This window comes from Quercus lobata, chromosome 11 (assembly GCF_001633185.2).
Source record: "Quercus lobata isolate SW786 chromosome 11, ValleyOak3.0 Primary Assembly, whole genome shotgun sequence".
Classification (NCBI taxonomy): Eukaryota; Viridiplantae; Streptophyta; class Magnoliopsida; order Fagales; family Fagaceae; genus Quercus; species Quercus lobata.
Genome location: NC_044914.1, coordinates 31,794,879 through 31,815,099, shown reverse-complemented (window position 1 = coordinate 31,815,099; position 20,221 = coordinate 31,794,879). Strand labels below are relative to the sequence as shown.

The window sequence follows — 20,221 nt, the reverse complement described above, 5'->3', positions numbered from 1 at the left end:
ATTGACCGCTTGGAGGGCGGCGGAGAGGTTTTACGCCGAGGGCTTCGGTTTCCTCTTCGATAACACATCGTGTGTTGTCCTTGTGTTTGCATCTCTCTTCCCTTTGTCTTTGCCTTTTATTTTCTGCTGTGGATGTGATTTATAATTGGCTTAGATTGATTTCCAATTCTGTTTATAGCTTATGTTCATTTTCCGCACACTAGTTGTTTGTCATTAAGCTTGAATTGGTTAATTTGTTATTTGGGGGTCAAAACGTTCAAGGGTGTTTATACACGTTTTTGAACTTTCAAGGATGATTGTTGGGTTTGTTTTATTTATGAAATATGGATGATTGTAGGGCATTTAATAATCTATGGATGTTTGTTGGGTTTGTTTATTTTTTTATTTTATAACGATGATTTTTGGGTTAGGTGTTTATGAAATATGGATGATTGTAGGGTTTGCCTTGTTATAATCTATGGTTGATTGGTGGGTTTGCGTTTTTATTTTATAAGGATGATTGTTGGGTTAGGCGTTTATGAAGTTGTTGAGGTTGTAGGGTTTGCCTTGTTATAATCTATGGTTAATTGTTTGGTTTGCTTTTTTATTTTTTTCATTTAATGATACGCTATGTTCAACACATATTTAGTTGATATTGTTATTATTAGGAATATTTCTAAGAGGTATTTCCTATGTTGATGGTTCATTTTATGGTTAGATTACAGGTTGAGGTGTAGATTGTTGACTATAACATATTTATTTATATATCTTGCCTTTCATAACCTAGTTGAAGAGTGTTATTGCATTGTGTAGGTCACTATGGCATCATCAAGAAACAAATGGTAAGATACATTCCTAAAGTATGACTTTGATGATGCTTACTTCAACGATGTTGATTCTAATAATGCCAGTGAAGATAATGACGATGACTGGACGAATTCAGAGTGTAATAGCGATGAAGAAGCAGAGTTCAATTTAGTGAATCCTATGGTTAGGGAGATGTATACCTACATGCAACGACATTTCAATAAATAGCCAATGCGTACAAGTATGTTGACCGACCGTGGATATATGGACGAACTTTATGAAGGTAATCCACTGAAGTGTTATGAGATATTTCACATAACATGACCATTATTGATTCATTTAATGGACGAGTTGAACCGACATGGTTATTTGAGGGACGGGTAGGGTGGGGTGAATGCCACCCAGGCGGTAGCCATGTTATTATACATACTTGGGCACAACACCCATTACATATGTGTTACAGACAGGTTTCAACACTCAACTGAAACGGTGTCCCGTCATTTTCATCGAGCATTGCAGGCTGTCCACTCATTTGTGAAGCATTTGATTAAACTTGATCTGAATTTCGTGAGCCTCCCCGAATATCTTCAAGTAAACGAGTACTGGCCACGGTTCGAGGTACAATAAATTCCCCTACTTAACTAACTTTGTTAGAACATATATGGAAAGTGTTAGAAACATATGTGATGTAAATTATCTAATCCTTTGACAAAACGCACTTTACTTGTAATTAACTAAATCTAGGATGGGTTTAGTACTTCAAGAAACAAGTGTTCAAGTTTTAGTATTGAAGCCATGCAAATCTGTCTAAGAAACAAGTGAAGATGTGTTATTCATTAAAGCTCGACAGATATCTAGATAGAATCATATTTATCGAGAATTAATGTTGAAGCTCGACAGTAGCTGTATCTATCAAGAATTACAAAATCAAAATTTTTAGAACTGATTTCATGCATATCCATGTGTATTTGTGTAGGGTTTCTTTTCTCATAACCCTAGACATATATAAGGATTATTTTAAGGGACTTCACATGATGATGCAACTTGATGCAATGCATATTGTGTCTGAAGACAATTTGCCCTAGTTCATCATATTCTCTCTAGAAGCTATTGCGTCTTTGCACCAAGGGTTTTGTAACCAAGGAGCTTCTTGTTCTTCATTGTTGGATGAACTGAAGAATTTTGAAGCCAACATCTTCCTCAAGTTGGTGTGTCTGTCACGTACTGGGATCCGTGCATCATTAATTAGTCACGTATTGGGAGTCGTGCATTGAAAGGAGAGATTACTGCTACATTACAAGTCCAATTGAGTATTGGGGTAAGGGTTTAACTGTAGGTTGGTATTAGGTACTGGGATTCCTTTTTCTTGAAACCGCTTGTTTTGATAATAGTGGATTCTCGAGAGTGATGACCTTAAATTCACTCGATGGGGTTTTGTCACAGTGGTCTTCCCCATTCATAAACAAATCACTTGTGTCAAATTTATTTTCCACTGCATTTAGCTTAGTTGGTGATTTGTTTGTGCTACCACGCTTATTGCATGAAATTGAATCTAATTAATTTCACTTGGCTAATTAATTGATTAATTTACCAAAGGCGTCAATACATTCTTGGCCTATCAAACTTCCCATCTATATATTACTAAAAGCTAAAACGTAGCATTTAATGTTGCTACGCTTACATTGAGCCATGTCAGCAACCATGTCATTTCCATCCTCTTTCCTAAATTTATCCTATAATTTTAAAATAATTTTTATCAATTTTAAAATACTAATAAAACTAAAATTATTTCCTAACTATATCCACCATAAAGCCCACTTCTTTTAAATTTATTTCCACCAACCCACCACTTATAAATTAAATTCTAACTTAAAGCACAAACCCAAGCCTTCTAAACTGAAAACCCTTTGAAAATCACGGTTTCAACCTCCTTAATTTCCTTCCCTTTTGTTTCTCACGTGTTCCTTCCCATTCCCCACCTTCTAACGACAGTTTTCTCACGCAAACTGTGTGACTTCCCCTTCCCCACTTTCTAGTTGCAGACTTCTTACGCAAAATATGTTCCTTCCCCTTCCCCAAATTCTAACGGCAGCCTCTCTATCTTCCTTACTCCTTTCCTCATAGTTTATAAATACTGACAGAAGCTGGATACTTCAATTCAGGTATCTCTAAATCCTAGTTTGTTTTTTTGCTTTATTCTTTTTGCTTGATTGCTTGATGTTTTTATTCACTTCTTACATTTTGTTACTGCCTACTGCCTCTTGAGTGTTGTGATGCAACTCAGATTAGTTCGTGTAGTATGTGCAAAATAAGGCAATATTGTTGCAGCTGAAACAATTTTCTGTGTTTATGTCAATGTAGATTTAATGGATTTGGTTATGTACTTATATTTTGGTCGGATTGATGGGTTAAATTTGATTTTGATTAAGGAATATGGGTAAGAATGCTTTAAGTTTGGGGTGTTTGAGTTAAACTAGGGATTGGGTTTTTATTTTTACTTTTCTCTTTTCTTTCTTAAATCTAAACGTGGGATGTGGAGTTTTTTTTTTAATCTAAATGTGTTAGTGTTTTTGGTTTTAGCCTAGGTTGGCATTTACATTGTCTGAGGATTCTGCCTCTCAAACCGTTTACAAGGTTTAGGTAGGCATTTACAATGTCTGAGTATTGGCCGTATACACTCTTTTTGGCATGCCGTCAAATTAGTGATTGAGATGGATCAAGTTTTAGGGACTAAGACAGTTTCACTGGTGAGACGCTATGTTGTTTTCACTTAATGAGTTTTGGCCATGATCATATAGGTGTCGGGTAGATGATACGGTGTGTTGACTTTTGTTTTTGATTTTTCTATCACTCTTGCTCTGCCTCAGCATGTCGTTTGGTTTCATTGGGGTTGCTCTGCATTGCTTTTTTGTTTATTTGTGTTGCTCTATGTTGTTTTTGCTTTTTTGCCATTTACTCTCTACAATTCTCACGTAACCCCATGTGTGGGTTCACTCCTTTTTGTTTTGTATTTTCCCCTAATCATAACATAAGAATATGCGTTATTTAGAATTGATGGAGGACTCGAGTTCTAGCATATTTGGTAGTTTGATTGGTGGGGCATTATATAGTTAGGATAATAATTTTAATTACTTTGAATATCCATTGTTTGGTGAGAGAGATACTATTTATTTATAATAATTATATTAATATTAGTTTATCACTGTACAATGGTTTTTGATTTGTGGCTTAGCCAATTTTATATAAATTATTGTATTACTTTACTCAAACATATAAATTCCAGTTGCTACATAAAAAATAAGTAAATAAAGAAAATTCACAACTCCAAGAAAAACTCAGTGATGGCACAATTTTTGCTCTAAGAAAATTGATTCTAACGAAAATTCTATTACTCTGAAATCAATCTAAACTACTGAAGTAAAAAATGAAAGAAGAAACAAAAAAGAAAAAGAAAAATCCAACTGCTCACACAAATGAGTTTTGTTTAAACTCTACCACTCTACTAACAAATGGATGAAAAGGAATTAGAATCAATGTGTTTAGAATATGCAACTACAACCAAAAGACAAACCAAAAAAAAAAATTGACACAATATTTTAAACAAGGAGATGTCAGTAATGTTTAACATGAGTTAACTAATTAAATATTTTGGACCTCAAATGCACTAATATGTGTATGTTAGATTACACGTAAATAATATAAACCCTATTTTGAATTCTATAAAAATACTATATAGAAATAATATTTTTTATTATTTTTAATATTCTTTATATTAGACTTTGACTAAGAAGATTAATGAAAAGGTTGGGCAATGGAGTTATTCTTAGAAAGAGTATGTAAATCAGCTGTTTATCTATATATTTAGCTATCTGATTCCATGAAATTTCAAGTTAAATGAGTCACAAGTGAAAGGAAGAGAGTTGAAAATATATGATAAATTTAAGAAACAAAGAAGACAAGAAATAGAGAAAACATATCTCTGCTTGGAAGAATTTCATTGTTTGCTTTTACCTCTTTGGGTGGTAAAGTAGACAAGTCGGTAAATAATGGTACAGGCCCATATGTGTTCCATCTCAACGGCCAAAATTATCATAGGATTGGGTCACTTCTTCCTATTGAAGGGGAAAAACCTACATTCGCTCAACTCTATAACTATGATACAGATAATGAAATAGGACATAGAATTGATATAGTGATCAAGAAATATAAGAAAAATGATGTGGATCCTGATATTGCTGTTGGATTATTGGAAATGTTAGATAATTGTAATGAATTGGTGAAATCATTTTGTGAACGATAAATCTCTCTCTCTCTTTTCCTCTTAAATTTGCTTATTTTATAGAGTTTACCCAGAAAGTTTTTTTTTTTAAATAAAAGAATTTTGATTTTGTTAATTTTTAAATTTTGAGCAAGTTACTGGGGTTTTAGTACATACATTTTGCAGTTAGAATATTGTTTCAAATTTGGTGAATTTTGGGGAATGTAATAGTGTGGAAATTTTATAAACTTTTACTGTCTAGGAAGCCAACTTTAGTCTAACAAGAAAGCCATGAACAACTTAAGTCCAACATGAAGGCCATGAACATCTAGGTAGTCTGTTGGCATGTTTTTGTTTCAATTCTTTTCCTTCCCCTAATATAGCTTTGTCGTTTGATTTGTTAGTTGAAATTGAAATAACACAATTTTCTTATTCTAGATGAAATTGTTTATGGATTTTTATTTTATGTATAGATTTCAATGCAACTAACATCAATTCCGTTGCTTACTGTTTTAATGTTAAGGATTCAGTGACAAACTTATTTTGTATTTGTACTATTGTTTTACTTGTGGGAAAAATTTGATGAGTTTTCTATGTTTGTGTTTTGTAGTTCGTATTGATTTACTGGATGTGAATGGTGATGTGGGGGGACTTAGACAAAGACAATGAGCTACCTGTCTTCTATCTCAAGGTTTTTGTTTTTCCTTTATATTAAGCTATAAATGGGTAACACTTTCTTTGAAATCTTATATAGTCATAGGTTCAACATAATATATTCAAAGAAACTCCTATTAATTATTTTTTTACTTAGTTATTGAATCAAACATGCATCCAAAATCTGTTTTAAACGGAAATAATTCAACTGATGATTATTTACCTTTTTTTTCTAGACTAAAGATGAGTGTTTACATTGAATTGTGTACCTGATGGCGCACTCCCACACATAGATAGAGTGGAAGAAAACCATAATTTTAGTTCTATGAAGTTCTTGAAAACTTGCCTCAAGTTATGATTAGGAGTTCTATGATGATTGTATGTAACTTATTATAGAACATGGTGGAAAAATTGAATCTAAGGGAAAGAGGAACCAACAAATGTCTCAAAGGCTATTAGCGCATGTTGACAAGTTTGGGGTTTGATGGTGCCATAGAAGTTTCAGTGGAAGTCTTCTCTCAGTTGCTAAGTTGTCATGTATGTAAATTAGGCTACTTATTGAAAAAAAAAATTGTAAATTAGGCTAGATATTGAAAGTTCTTGCTGAATTCTATAGTTACTAAAAGCTATGTTTAGCTACTAAACTACTTGAGATGTTCCTTAAAATTTTGGGATATAAGTTAATAAGAAATGTCTTTTATATCATGTTTTCGGATACAATTTTTATTCAACTTTGATGTTGGTTTTTATTGCCTTTTAGATTTTATAGAGAAGTAGGAACACAGAATTTGTATTTTAATTTTGTGTGTTTTTGTGTATGCATATCCACATTCCCCCACACAATATATACACTATCAACTTATAGAGTTGCATGGCTAGATAGTTTAGCAAATACCTATTAGTCTTAAATGGAGTTTTGCATTTTAATAAAATATAATGAATTCAAAGTGGAAATTTGTTAGATAGCGTCGCAATAGGTGCACATTTTATGATATAAATAAAACCCTATAGTCCGCCGCTAAAGGTACGTACATATAGCGGCGATTCCACCTGTCGCTAAAGGTACGCACATAAAGCGGTGTTTTTACCCGCCACTAAAAGTGCAATTAGTCCGTTTTACTTAATTGCCTATAGCTGCGCAGTGTGCCCGCCACTAAAGGTGGACACCAATAGTGGCGTACATAACCCGCTGCTAAAAGTCAATTGACATGAATTTGAACGTCATATGGTGGCGGTTTTATGCCCGCCGCAATAAACCAAAACCGCTGCTAAAAGTTGTATCTATAGCGGCACCGCAATGGTGGCAGGAACAACCACCGCAATAGCACCCGCCGCAATAGGTCGTTTTTTTTGTAGTGAGAAACATTTGAAATTTTTTTTAATGAATTAGTTTATATAACATGCCTCATTAAATAGATCAATCTTCAAATATTTATAAACAAATTATTAATAGCATGTAACTTTGCAATATGAACAAAACATTAGAATTGCATATCTCTTTTCCAACTACAAAATGTACCAATAATGAGAAACAATATTTGAAAGGAGATTTATATGGAAAATAATTGTGCTTGCCGAAGGAGGAGTAAAGATTCATAAATTTACTTTTGTAAGTCTGGGATGAAGTATTTTTAAAAGTTATGATTTTGGATTCATCGAACTTGCAACATTTAACCATTTAAACTTGTTGTTTAAGTACATGAATATTAATAATTAATCTTATAGCTTTCATCAATCTAGAGGAAGATGAATTAAAAAAAAAATCTTGAACATTTTTTTGAATTTTCCCGTGCATCGCACGGGTTAGCAACTAGTTACAATAATATATCATGCTATTTGATATGTGGTACATAAGATTTTCGGAAACTTTCATTTTTAGAAATGTGTAGGAGCGATTGATGGCACACACGTGAGCGCCCGACCTCCTGCAATTGTGACTCAGGCACACAAGAGCCACAAGAGTACTATAACAACCAATGTATTTTGTGTGTGTGTAACATGGACATGCAGTTCACTTATGTACATGTTGGGTGGGAGAGCAATGCCAATGACTCAGGGGTGCTCGAAGAAGTGATCAGTGACCCATAGCATGGATTCCCATAACCACCAACAAGCACTGTCCATTACTATGACTTTATCTACTATTCGGAGTTTGTTATATGTCTATGAAAGTAATAAGTGTCTACTAGCTCATTGTGTGTGTGTAAGGTCATACTACCTGGTGGATTCAGGCCTACCAATTGACACTAGTTTTCTTCCCCCTCAAAAGTCAATTAAGTACCATGCTCAAGAGTTCCGCTCAAGCAATAGACGACCAACATTCGAGAATGAGTTGTACAATTATAGACACTCGTCCTTGCGGATGGTTATTGAGCAATCTTTTAGAGTGCTGAAAGCTCGTTTCCCAATTCTAAATTTAATGCCAAACTTCAAGTGAAGTAGGTAGTGTTACATAATTATTGTGTGTTATACTCTGCACAATTTTATACACATTAACAACAGGGATGATGAACTGTTTAGCACATGGGGGGAGACTGAGATTGAAGGAAGTGCCACCAATAGCCAAGGCAATGGCAATACTAGAGCATCAAGTAGCTCAGCAATCCAAAGACATGTAATGGAAATGTCAGATGAAGCAAAAAGACTCATGGCCCAGTTTAGGGACGATATCACTGACACAATGTGGGCTTATTATGTTGCCCATGGCCATTGATCTTTTATGTTGCTGCATTGTAAACGCTATTGATTTTGCAACTTATGAACTTGAGAGCCTATGTCAAGCAATTAGCATTTATGTAAGCGGATCTAGGGATTAGTCAATTATGTAACATTATTGCGCTATTTTGGAACTACATCACAACACGTACATGCATGCTTGTAATATATTATCCGCATAATTATGTAACGTTATTGCACTATTTTGGAACTATAGGTTTTGCAACGCGCACATGTATCTATCATAGTAGCGGTATAATAATGAACTTGGCCACCATGTTGTCAATTTTGTCAAGAGGTTCACACAGGTTTCATTGATCCATAAGCAATCAATACATGGTATGCTACTTTCCAACATTATATCCAGATATTGCCATTACTATAAAAAAAAAATATTGCCATTACTTAACTGCATACTATGAAATGTCCAAAACAGTACCCTATCCAACAACTGTTAAATATATAGCTTAATAAAACATGGCATGGAAATAGCGTCAAACATTGTGAACGTGACCGCAAATAAACTCATGGCAAGCACAGTTGCGTCTATCCATGGGCCCCAAACACTGTAGAAAAAAAAAAAATACACCCCAAGTACAATCTAGGACATAATTAAAGCTCCCCTATACTTGCACACTTTCTCTTCAGCAATCTGGAGTGCGAGCTTAGATTTTTCAGCCCTGCGCTTTGCTATCCTTTCCCACTTCCGTGCTTCTGCTTCCATTGCACGGACATCATCCTTCTCATTTCTAGCAGCCTCAGCCTCAGCTACCAGCCTTCTAAACCTTTCCCACACAATTGGTGTTGTTTCACAGCCACAAGGGCATGTGTTCTTGTCCAACCATCGAAAGAACTTACAATGTTGATCGGAGTCCTGCAACAAAATGCATACCATATATATGATGGGCAACTAAGGAGATTCACAAGTTCACATAAAAATATAATACAATACTAAATGGATATGTTACAGACTGGCGACCAATGCTGACATCCATAAAACCTCCTTCCGAAATTACGGGGAGATAGGGATGTCCTAAACTGGTCCATGTCGCACATATGCCGACCTAGGAAGCATCAACGTGGCTAGGAGGGTGCCGCACTGGAGTCCAACGCGGCCCAATGCGGGGTGCAGCCACCGATGCGGCTACCCGCGCGTCGGTGCCGCATCTGAGTTTTTTTTTTTGGTTTCTAGATTCGTGCCGAACCGGCCGAATATCGGCGTGTTTCAGCTCGAAAAAGGAAATCAGCCAATAAGAGGAAAAAAAATTAATAAAATTAATAAAAAAAAACTTAAACCGAAAATACTAGTGGATATTGGTACAAGATAGCTGCTATTGCCGTCACAAGATACCAGTGGCCTTAACCCCTTTCTTCTTCTTCTTCTTCTTCTTCTTCTTCTTCTTCTTCTTCTTTGCTTCTTCGTTTTCTTCTTCCTTTTTTCTTCGCCGCTTTCTGTTCTGTTTCTTTTTTTGATAAGGTTTTTTTTTTTTTTTTTTTAGTAAAACGATAGGATAAGTTTTGTTAAATGCCAAGCTTTATTTGGTTTTTTGTGCTTCTCTGACCAAACACATGAGCCACATCTTCCCTTTTTTTTTTCTTTTTTAATGGGAAGCTACACCTATTTTAATACCCGCCACATATATCCTTCATTTTGTTTTTGGGCTGACCAAATACGTGAGCCACTAAGCCACATCTTTTATTTATTTATTTATGGGAAGCCTCATCTATTTTAATACCTCTGTCAATAATTCAAGTGTCAAAAACTTTTGTGTACTTATTACTATCTATCTATCTATCTATTATTATTATATGAGTTTTCTATTATTATTATTATATAAAAAAGCATGCTTAGCAATATATAAAATATATAAATAAAAATATTTTAAATAATATTTTAATTGCCGCACCCGCACCCTATTTTTTCAAAAATTGCCGAGTCCTGCACCCGTACCAGTACCCGCACCCAAATCTGAAAACGCACCCGTACCTCATAGATGCCGACCAGAAGTGGAGCTGTAACTATTGACGAAAGACATTGTCTGCGTTGCCCCCACACTTAAAACAACACACACAGGGCAGAGAGTAGAAATTATTACACTCAAGTTATATAGCAATCCACAGCTACAAGTGTTATTAATTACTTCTATCATAATAATTAGAAATCAGCAATATCTAAGTATTTATACCTTTGCCATTGTTAAAAATTCTTCATAGGAAATAAGCGAAGTAGGGAACACTTATAAAGACCCGTACACATATGAATAAAAGGAACAGAAGCTTCTACATTGGATATATCACCATGCAAGTCCCTAATAGTACTGATTTTGGCATTAGTATTGAAAAAACTTTTCGTTGTTTCTGGTATTTGTTTCAGTCATTGGACATAGTTGTTCTCAAGCAAAGGTTTCTTCTCATCAATGGAAAAAACAGTAGTCGAGGAAAAGACAGTGGTTGAAAATCCAAATAGGCACAAGTACTGAAGCATCTGTGGTTTGCCCCAATTTCCACATCCTAATAAAATATCATTAAATGCAATACACCACAATCATCACCTAATATACTGAACCCCGCCACTGAAAATCGAAATCAAACTCCCTTTTTGTATGCATATTAATACCTGTAACTAAAAATCAGAAAAAAAAATGTAATTACTATGTCTCTACCTTAAATTCTTAAAAAGATCACTGGAAAATTGTCAGGGGGGCTGTTCTGTATTGAAGTAGTATCCAATATATGGGCCATAGGAAGAACCAAAATCAGCTACCATTCAAAGAATAGTGAATTTTTTAAAACATTTTTTTTTTCAACATTCTGAACCAAAATATACAATGAATTAGCATACTTCTTGGGAAAAGATCATCTTAACACACACAAACTATGGATGACAATAATGTGGCTCTCTGTCTCTCTCTTAATAATTGAAGATTGTTGGTGGTAATGCAGTCTTTTATGCTTAACTGGCAAACGGTCAGTTTTTTTATTTATTTTCCTGAACCAATGAGAAGAGGATTGCAACTCTCAAGATTACCACCACAAAATACTACCACAATTTCTACAGAACACAAAGCAAGAGAGGAAAATCGACTAAAGTAAATCATCAAACACTAAAGCTACACAATGAAGTAAAGACATATTCAAGAACCCATAAATAAGAATTACACATTGACAGCGAGAAAGAGTCAATTATTTTATTTATTAAAAAATAAATAAATAAATAAACGAATAAAGAACAAGACATACCCACAAGGAACGATGGTGATTAGAACTTTCAGGGGGCAAGGATTGGGTTGAGATACACACAACAGCAACAGTATCGAGGTTCGTCTCTTCAACAAAGCACCAACGGAATTTAATGCTGGGTTCGGTTTCGGCGCCGAGGACGGAGGAAGGAGGTACAACCTGTTATGAGTTCGGTTTCAGGGACGAGGAGGGAGGAAGAAATCGGTGGCATCGGCGCAGTTGGGTGAGGATTGAGTGGAGGACATTAGAGGTGTTGAGGCTACGAAGGGAAGTGAAGAACTCTGGTTTGGTAAAGTTGGGTTTTGGGGTAAGTGGGGGTGAAGACTGAAGAGGGGGCGGGTAGGAGTTCTGTGCACTGGTAGCATAGGTCAGAGTGTGGGTCTCAATTTTTTAAGTTTATGGATTTGAAAACAGAATGGGGCTTTGGTGATATTCGAGAGATTTTGGACTATAGAAAACTAGTCGTTAATCCGTGCAATGCATTGAATAGTTAAATAAAAAGATAATTAATCCATCTCACAGTAAAAGAAAAGGCTAAAAGAACCAATAAGAGACTACTTTGTCCATCAAGTAATCAACCCAAGTGGCATCGTAGCTCATGAACAAAAGTCATTGTTGCATTTCATGGCTGCATACTTGCTAATAACTTATTGATGACAAATATAGAGATGGGACTAATGTAAGTCATCAATGGAATTTGAGTCAGCATCTCATTGCAAATGGAATATAACTCTATATTAAAACTAAAAGTAAAAGTTCAATCATTCTTTTTCTCTAAAATGTTATCAAAAACTATAAGTAATTTACATCAATTTCAAATAAAAATCACTTGAAGAATCAACTACTTTGAATCATTATCTGAAAGAGAAGCGACATAAAAAATTAAATAAGTCTCAAAGATGAAGTTCTTCGAACATATTTCAGCACCAATTTCCTAGTTCAGTTCAGCTCTATGTATGGCAACCAATTATCTTAGTCACTTACAATTTTCATCCACCTCCCTAGATCAATAAACTATATATCTACTAATCTACCTACCCTAACTTCAAATATTGAATACAAAGAAAGAGCCAAAATTCCTCAAATAGATTGTGTAGTGTATATAAACTTAAATTGTTCTATTGCATTTTATACACAAAAATAATATAGAAGAAATAGAAAAAAAAAAAATTTGTTTAGTATGTATGATTTGCCGTATTCAGTCACCAATGCCTCTCGTGTGAACTGCCACCACTACCACCTTTGTTCTTTCCAAAGAAGGCATTCTTGGGTTTTGGGATCTCATGGATGTCCATCACCTGAATCATTCTTTGCCTTTTGGCTTCACCAAAGTAAAACACACAAACACAAACAGCTTCAGCATAAGCCAAATTGATGAATCCAGTAAAATTACAGCAGAAGCAGAAAAGAAAATAAGTGAACTATTTTCAGCTTCTTTGTAATTCTCTTGAAGCCTTTTTCTTGCTGAAGCCAGTTTTCAGAGTCAACATCCCTTTTTTGTTGTTTTCTCTATCTCTGCAAAATTCCAATGAAGTGATTCAAATTCAGTTAAATAACATTCACAATCCGTTTGGTTGGCAAGAAATTAAAAATATCTCAAACTTCATAATATTAGGGAGCATCATGGGAAAACTTACACCTCCCATTCAATTGAGCTAAACTAAACTATTTGATGCAATTGAGTTTAGTTTCTCATATTTTGGAAACAATTCCTTCAAAAACTAATTTTCTTACTCCAAATGATAATCAACCAAACATTGGAGCTAGAGACTCTTAATTTGGTATTCATACATTTTGATGTGCTGAGGTAGATACAGGTGTTGCTCTAGGAGGAGGAGCTTCTTTCCGAGGAATAACTTTCGGCTTCGCCTCGGATTCAGAATTATTCTTATCTGATCCAGAACTCCCATCTGTGCAAGCAAGTTGGATCATTCAAACTCCAAACAAAAACACACTCACACAAAGCTCAAAAGTTGAACTTGGAATCTGATTCTACTACTCACTGTGTGGATTTGGAGAGTAAGCAAAAGCAGGAACCTACAAAAGAATAGAATATTAGAAACCTCTAAAACAAAACCCATTTTCCAACAGTTTTTTTCTCCTAGAAAAAACAAATTAGTTGGCTCAAAAATCAAAAAAATAAAGAAGAAAACTTAAATACACTTCCTTAGATGCTATACATTACATTCCCCAATTAATTGTCCTTCAAAATATAACAATGTTTGAACTGCAATGACAAATGCAGTAAATGTTTGTGCAAGCCCTTCCCTCCCGATCGGACAGCAACTCTGATGGATCGGGCTTTCCCCCACTCTTCATCAAAGAAGCCAGATTTGCTTGACTTTCCTCCCGGTTGATCCTTTCAGATCTGACTCACCGCTCTCAACGATTCTAGTAAGGAAAGGTGTGTTGTCACCACCGATTGCTGCCTTTTGATTAGGAAGTCTTCACCCTTATTGTTTTGCTTGAACTCGACGGAGTGGAAAAGCAATTAATGCCACAAATGCAAGGTCTCCTTGATTGATCTCTTTTTTTTTTTTTTTTATTGAACTTACCGATTAAAAAAAGCCAAAACCAATGGAATTCTTCAGCATCCCTCCGACCTCTGAACCCGAATCTAACCAAAAATCATGCTCTCGTCCAGACCAAGTTCGAAGAGATGTTGAGGTTGCTTGTATGGTAATCATCACCCGTTAAGGATTCCGCGTATGGTGTATCTGGGCCTAAGAAGAGTCCGCCACTAGAACCCAAGCCTTAAGGGGCGAAGGTCCAAGGGGCGTACCGCTAAAACAGTACCCTTCCCCAAGGCTCCGCTTTCACACAAACATAACTACTTCAATAACGAGAGAAACCGCGCACACAACGAAAGTATACCTAAAGTCGTTTCTTTTGGAAACAACTATTCACTTCGCAAGGGAAAAGATAAGTAGGGCGGAGATTAAGTTAAGCACAGAAGTTTTAAGAATCACAGAATTTAAGTGGGAAACTTTACAACACCTAAACAAATTGTTCCTACAAAAAATAAAATATTTCTTCAACCTGGTGATAACCATTTTGAGTAACTTTCTGCTCAGGTGAGTCTCCATCAGCTGCCAACAACAACAATTACCAATTTTAACTTACTTTCTATAATGCAATCTACACTCAGTTACTTACTCAAAAGAGGAACTGAAATTAAATTCATTCCAAATAGTACAAACAGTGTTACCCATTAAAGCAGAGGATGTGTTCCCCAGGTTGATTCAACTTCACCCATTCATCCACAATATCCTTCCACTTCCTAACAACACAAACAAAAATAAAGGAATTCAGCAAAAACCCCTTTATTCTTCACATCTCATTTTCCAATGACTTAAAAAGTATACCAGTACGAATTGTGCTAAGGTGGAAAATGATATTATCTTTTGCCATATATAAATACAACATGACCTAAGACCTCAAAAGCTTATGTGAATCATGTTTAAATTGTACTATATGATTTTATTCAAACATTAAGAATACAAAAACCACAAATCTAGATATTTATGGCATTTGTTTCAAGTTTATGCCAAACCAAAACTAAAGGCATGCGTGAGTGCAGTTCACAAAGGCTTCATGGCATGGTAGTGTTGTCAAAATGTAACATATAATCTAACATTCATTACATCCATCTCTACGTATTAGAGATTTCTTTTCTACTTTTATGGATCTTGGTCATACTTTTTGACAGCCTTTATGGTAATCTTTTATATTATTTTCTGGTAGTCTTATAAAGTCAATGATGATATTGGTTTTTTTACAAAATGGAACTTTGTTATTTCCAAACATTTCAAGGGTTTTAACTAATTGCTCATACTCATACTCTTTCATCTCCACCTCTACCCCTACTTTTTCCACCACTCCTACACCTTTTAAAAAAAAAAAAAAATTAACCCAATGATGTCGTTTAATGCAATCTCTTTTAAATTAAATAATTGACATAATAAAAAACAATGAAAAATATCATAACTTTGTGAAAAAAAAAAAAAAAAAAAATCAAACATTTAGAAATTTAGACTCAGACTCACTCACCAGGGGCAACGATAGTTGCAATAAGAGGCACAATTGAATTTATTACATTTCAGCTCAGTGTGTACCGCCATCACTAAGCACTATCTTTGTGAAAAACTCAAATCATGAGTCTGATTTCGAGGCTAACCCAATAATAGTCTAATCAAATTGTTTTGGGTACCTAAGAACACCAAAAAAAATATTCAATAATTATCAAAACAATTAAACAACAACCAAAAAAAAAAAACAATTTCTTTCAAACTGAATAAACAACTCCTTTGGAAATGCAGTATCATATTAACCATGATCACAGTTCCTCTAACAACACTATATCCTTAAATTTCACAACTTTTGACAGACATTACTCACAGCCAATTCCAACATGGAATTGACAAAATACTTCTACAATATCAAAGTAAAATACCCTTTTTTTTTTCCTTTACAAAAAAGAAATGTAATGGAATAGAGCACTACCAGCGGGCTTTCCACCAATCTCAACATCAAAAGAAACTTTATGCGTCAACGTGAAACAAATATATGAGCCAAAGATGGTAAATTTGTTAAATAATTTAAACGGAGAAATTTAAAAATTCAAAGAAAAAAAACCATTGGCACCCTGCCAAAAATAACCCTAACTAAAAAAAGCAATAGCTTTACAAATCAATGTCAAGCATCTGTTCTTCCTAAATCAAAACCAATCAAACCACAATACCAAAACCTAAATCATATTTCCAAATAAAAAAAATAAAATAAAATAAAAAAGGAAGAAGAAGAAGAAGAGAGAAATATTTCCTCTGATTTCATCATTAAGTAGGCTGCCTTTCCTCTGTTTGATTTCAACTGAAAAACTTAAATTCAGAGAAAAGAGAGAGGAAAGCAAGCGTACCTGGGCATTGGGTATGGAGTTTGATTTTCAATTGAAAATAATAACAGGTAGAGAATGAGTTGCATAATACAGGAAAACCAAAAGATGCAGTGGCGGTGATTAGTGGTGACAGCAATCCGTGGTGGCGGCGGCAGCGGTGGGAGAATCTGAGTTTTGGGTTTTGATTTTGTGGGAAGGAAAGGATGAGTTTTAGGTTTAGGGGAAAGTGATATTGGTGTGTGAGAAAAGAAGAGAGATTTTACAGAAGCATCAGTTTTAGGTTTAGGTTTTGAAGAAGTAACCGGTTTTGTAATGAGTATTTGGTGGGGGGAAATAATGAGATTTAATTTTTATTTTTAAATTAATAATGCTGACGTGAGTAAATGGGTTGAAAAAAAAAATCAAAACATATAAATCAAATTAAAAAAAAAATTAAATGCTTACATGGAAAATTGTGAGAGTTTCAAAAGTTTCGGTTATATATATATATAGATATATAGATGAGTTATAGAGTGATAAGTTAGTAGGAACTATTTATTAGTGTGTATGAAGTGTGAAGTTTGGAACTTGCATCCTGTCCCAAAGTGTACTCCTCCAACTTGGGCCAAAATGGGAAATTAACCCTGATTTTTAAACATTATAATTAGTAAGACACGTTTTCAAATTATATTTGTTACTAGCATCTCAAGTCTAAGAGACTCGATTTAGGGTCTATAAATCGAGTCTTAAAGACTCGATTTTCATGGGTTGATTACGTCTAATGTGGTATTTTTTCAAATGGCGTCTACCTGGAAATCGAGTCTCTAAGACTAGATTTATAACCCAAAAATAATTACAATCATTCATACTCAAAAGACCCAAAATGTAGAAATAGCAAAAACGCAGAAAGAAAGAAAAAAAGAAAAGAAAAGAAAGAAAGAGAGAGAGAAGAAGAAGAAGAAGAAGAAGAAGAAGAAGAAGAAGAAATGGAGATGCAAGCTCAAGATCTAAAGCCATCCACTTGAGCTGAAGCCACCCACGCCGACTTGAAACCCACCCACCCATGGTCCCACGCCGACCCAGGCTGCGTTGCCCAGGCTGCATTGCCCTAAGCAGCACAACCCAAGCTGTGCGACCCTAGGCAGCGCGACCCCTCTCTCTCCTATCTAATCTGGGTCTCTTGATCTTTCTCTCTCTGATCTGATTGTGCTGAGATTGTTGTGTCTCTGATCTGATTGTGCTGGATTGTTGCGTTTCTTGGATTTCTTTTTTTTTTTTTTTTTTTTGGGTATTTCTAGGAATGGCTGAGAGACTTGAGACTTAAAATTATTTTTGGTTTATAAATTGAGTTTTAGAGACTCGATTTCCAAGTGAACACCACGTGGAAAAAATGTCACATCAGACATAATCAGACCATGGAAATCGAGTTTTTGAGACTCGATTTATAGGTCAAAATCGAGTTTTTAAGACTCGAGATGCTAGTAAAAAATATAGTTTGAAAACGTAGCCTACTAATTATAATGTTTGAAAATCAGGGTTGATTTTCCATTTTGGCCATTGTAATTATTTTTGGGTTATAAATCGAGTCTTAGAGACTCGATTTCCAAGTAGATGCCACGTGGAAAAAAATACCACATCAGACGTGATCAACCCATGAAAATTGAGTCTTTGAGACTTGATTTATAGGCCCTAAATCGAGTCTCTTAGGCCCGAGATGCTAGTAAAAAATATAGTTTGAAAACGTGGTCTACTAATTATAATGTTTGAAAATCAGGGTTAATTTCCCATTTCGGCCTCCAACTTGGGCCAAAACTAGTTTGAACTCGGAAGCAGCAAAAGCCCACCTAAAATGACAAAGCCCAAATCTAATCTCTCTCAAATCCCGTTCCGTTCATACTTGGTTAAAAATTGAAATTCAAAATCTTTTCCGCAAAAACACAAAACACAGAACAAAAATGAAAGAAGAGCTCCGATTCGATCCTTGTTGAAGAAGGTACATTTCCAAACCATAATCTCTACGTTTTGCTTTTTCTTCTTCTCTAGATCACGAAGAATTTACGTTAGTTTCCGATGAATCTTCGAAGGACGAGTTATCTGAGATCTCGGAATCGAATCACGCTGGAGATATCACAAATGTATGTAAGATTCAATTTTCCAAATTTCAAGCTGTGTGTACATTTTTATGTGAAAATTTGCATTCATGTACAAATGCTTGCTATTTTCATTTTGCACGCAAATTCATCTATATATAAGTTTGATAATCATGTTGTTTGATTCTTAATTTTGGTTGATTACTCTTTCGCATTCACTATCAATGAATGAATATACTCCATCAAATTAAGAAGCTTCTGGATGCACTGTTGAGGATCGCTCGCTTTGCTGAACTCGTCGCAATGAAATTAAACACAAATTGTGCTTCTCTGTTTCGTGTGTTTTTTGGATCCTTGCGATGGCTATGACTTTTCAAGTTCAAGAGTCGGAGAAAACTCATTCTGTGGACCTCTTCTGACTTGAACTATATATAGTAATACTAATAGTGGTAAAAAAAACTTTCATCACACGTACGGTGATGATAAAGTCTTTTAATTTATTTTGATTCTGCATTGCTTTGAAGTTTGAACTGACATTGACAACATTATGTGTAAATGGAAAAGTGATTTGTTTGAGTACTGTTTCACAAAATTGAATTGAAAACTTGGTTAATGCAACACACTACTTATATGAATTGTTAAATTTTCGTGAGCTCTCTGATCGAATTTCCTGTATATATAATAAATTCAAGCTCTAATGCCTTCGCCTATGATGCGATGGAGACAAATTTGTAGATTAATAGTTTTATTGGGCCTTGATTTGCAAAAAACACTTTTTTTTTTTCTCTTTGGTTATGAATAGTGAAAGCTCGAAAATGTGTTAAAAACACAAGAGCTGTTTAGACCCCCAAATTAAAGTTACGGCTCGATAGATTTTACACTAACTTAATTCTAAGTGCGGAATAATGTAAAGGCGAGCGGATAAACAAACAAGCTATTCTAATCCATAATCAAGACAACACAGCAGTAAAATGTAATGTAAAAGAATAGGGAAGAGAGATGCAAACACAAGATAACACGCCGATGTGTTATCGAAGAGGAAACCGAAGAACTAGGCGAAAAACCTCTCCGCCACCCTCCAAGTGGTAATCGATCTACTAGACAATCAGTTGGGATACATGTGTTAGCAAGAGACCCTCCAAGCCTAATCTACCCGATGTACCTAAGCCCTCCAAGCTCTTGCTCTAACAAGGCTTCTCGGAACCGTGTCTTGGCTTCTTCCAATGCTTCCCAACAGTACCAAACTATCACTTGACACTCTGAAAGGGTGTGATAAGTGTTTAGGCTATCAACCTTATAAAGTTGAATTTTATCAACCATCTTGTTGGCTTTATTTCATACCAAATTTATTTATATTTTAGCAATTAGTAATCCTGTATTTAGGTGGGAATCATGTAAGGGTAGTGTGTGAGAGAGTGTGAAGAAATGTTCAAGATTGTGCAAAGAAGCAAGGACTCACGACTGAATCTCGCGGGTAGCTCGCGGCTTGCAAGCTGCCAGAAGTTGCACACGTGCCAAGCATGCAAAGAAGCTGAACCGTCATGCCAGCTGTAGCACTATAAGACAAAAAATCTAGTCTAGTCATTCAGTTACCTCACGGCTGGA

The 20,221-nt window shown here is 35.1% G+C and overlaps 2 long non-coding RNA genes across 2 annotated transcripts; both read right to left on the bottom strand.

The window, feature by feature from the left end:
• Positions 1-8,765: 8,765 nt before the first annotated feature.
• On the bottom strand, positions 8,766-12,072 carry LOC115967677. Its single transcript, XR_004086514.1, has 2 exons — positions 11,654-12,072; positions 8,766-9,287 (listed from the first exon to the last, which is right to left on the bottom strand). It is a non-coding gene; the product is annotated as an uncharacterized LOC115967677 (long non-coding RNA).
• Positions 12,073-13,551: 1,479 nt separating this feature from the next.
• Positions 13,552-16,683, bottom strand: LOC115967855. The gene is made up of 4 exons (XR_004086570.1): positions 16,569-16,683; positions 14,862-14,933; positions 14,693-14,742; positions 13,552-13,690 (listed from the first exon to the last, which is right to left on the bottom strand). It is a non-coding gene; the product is annotated as an uncharacterized LOC115967855 (long non-coding RNA).
• Between the last annotated feature and the right edge of the window lie 3,538 nt (positions 16,684-20,221).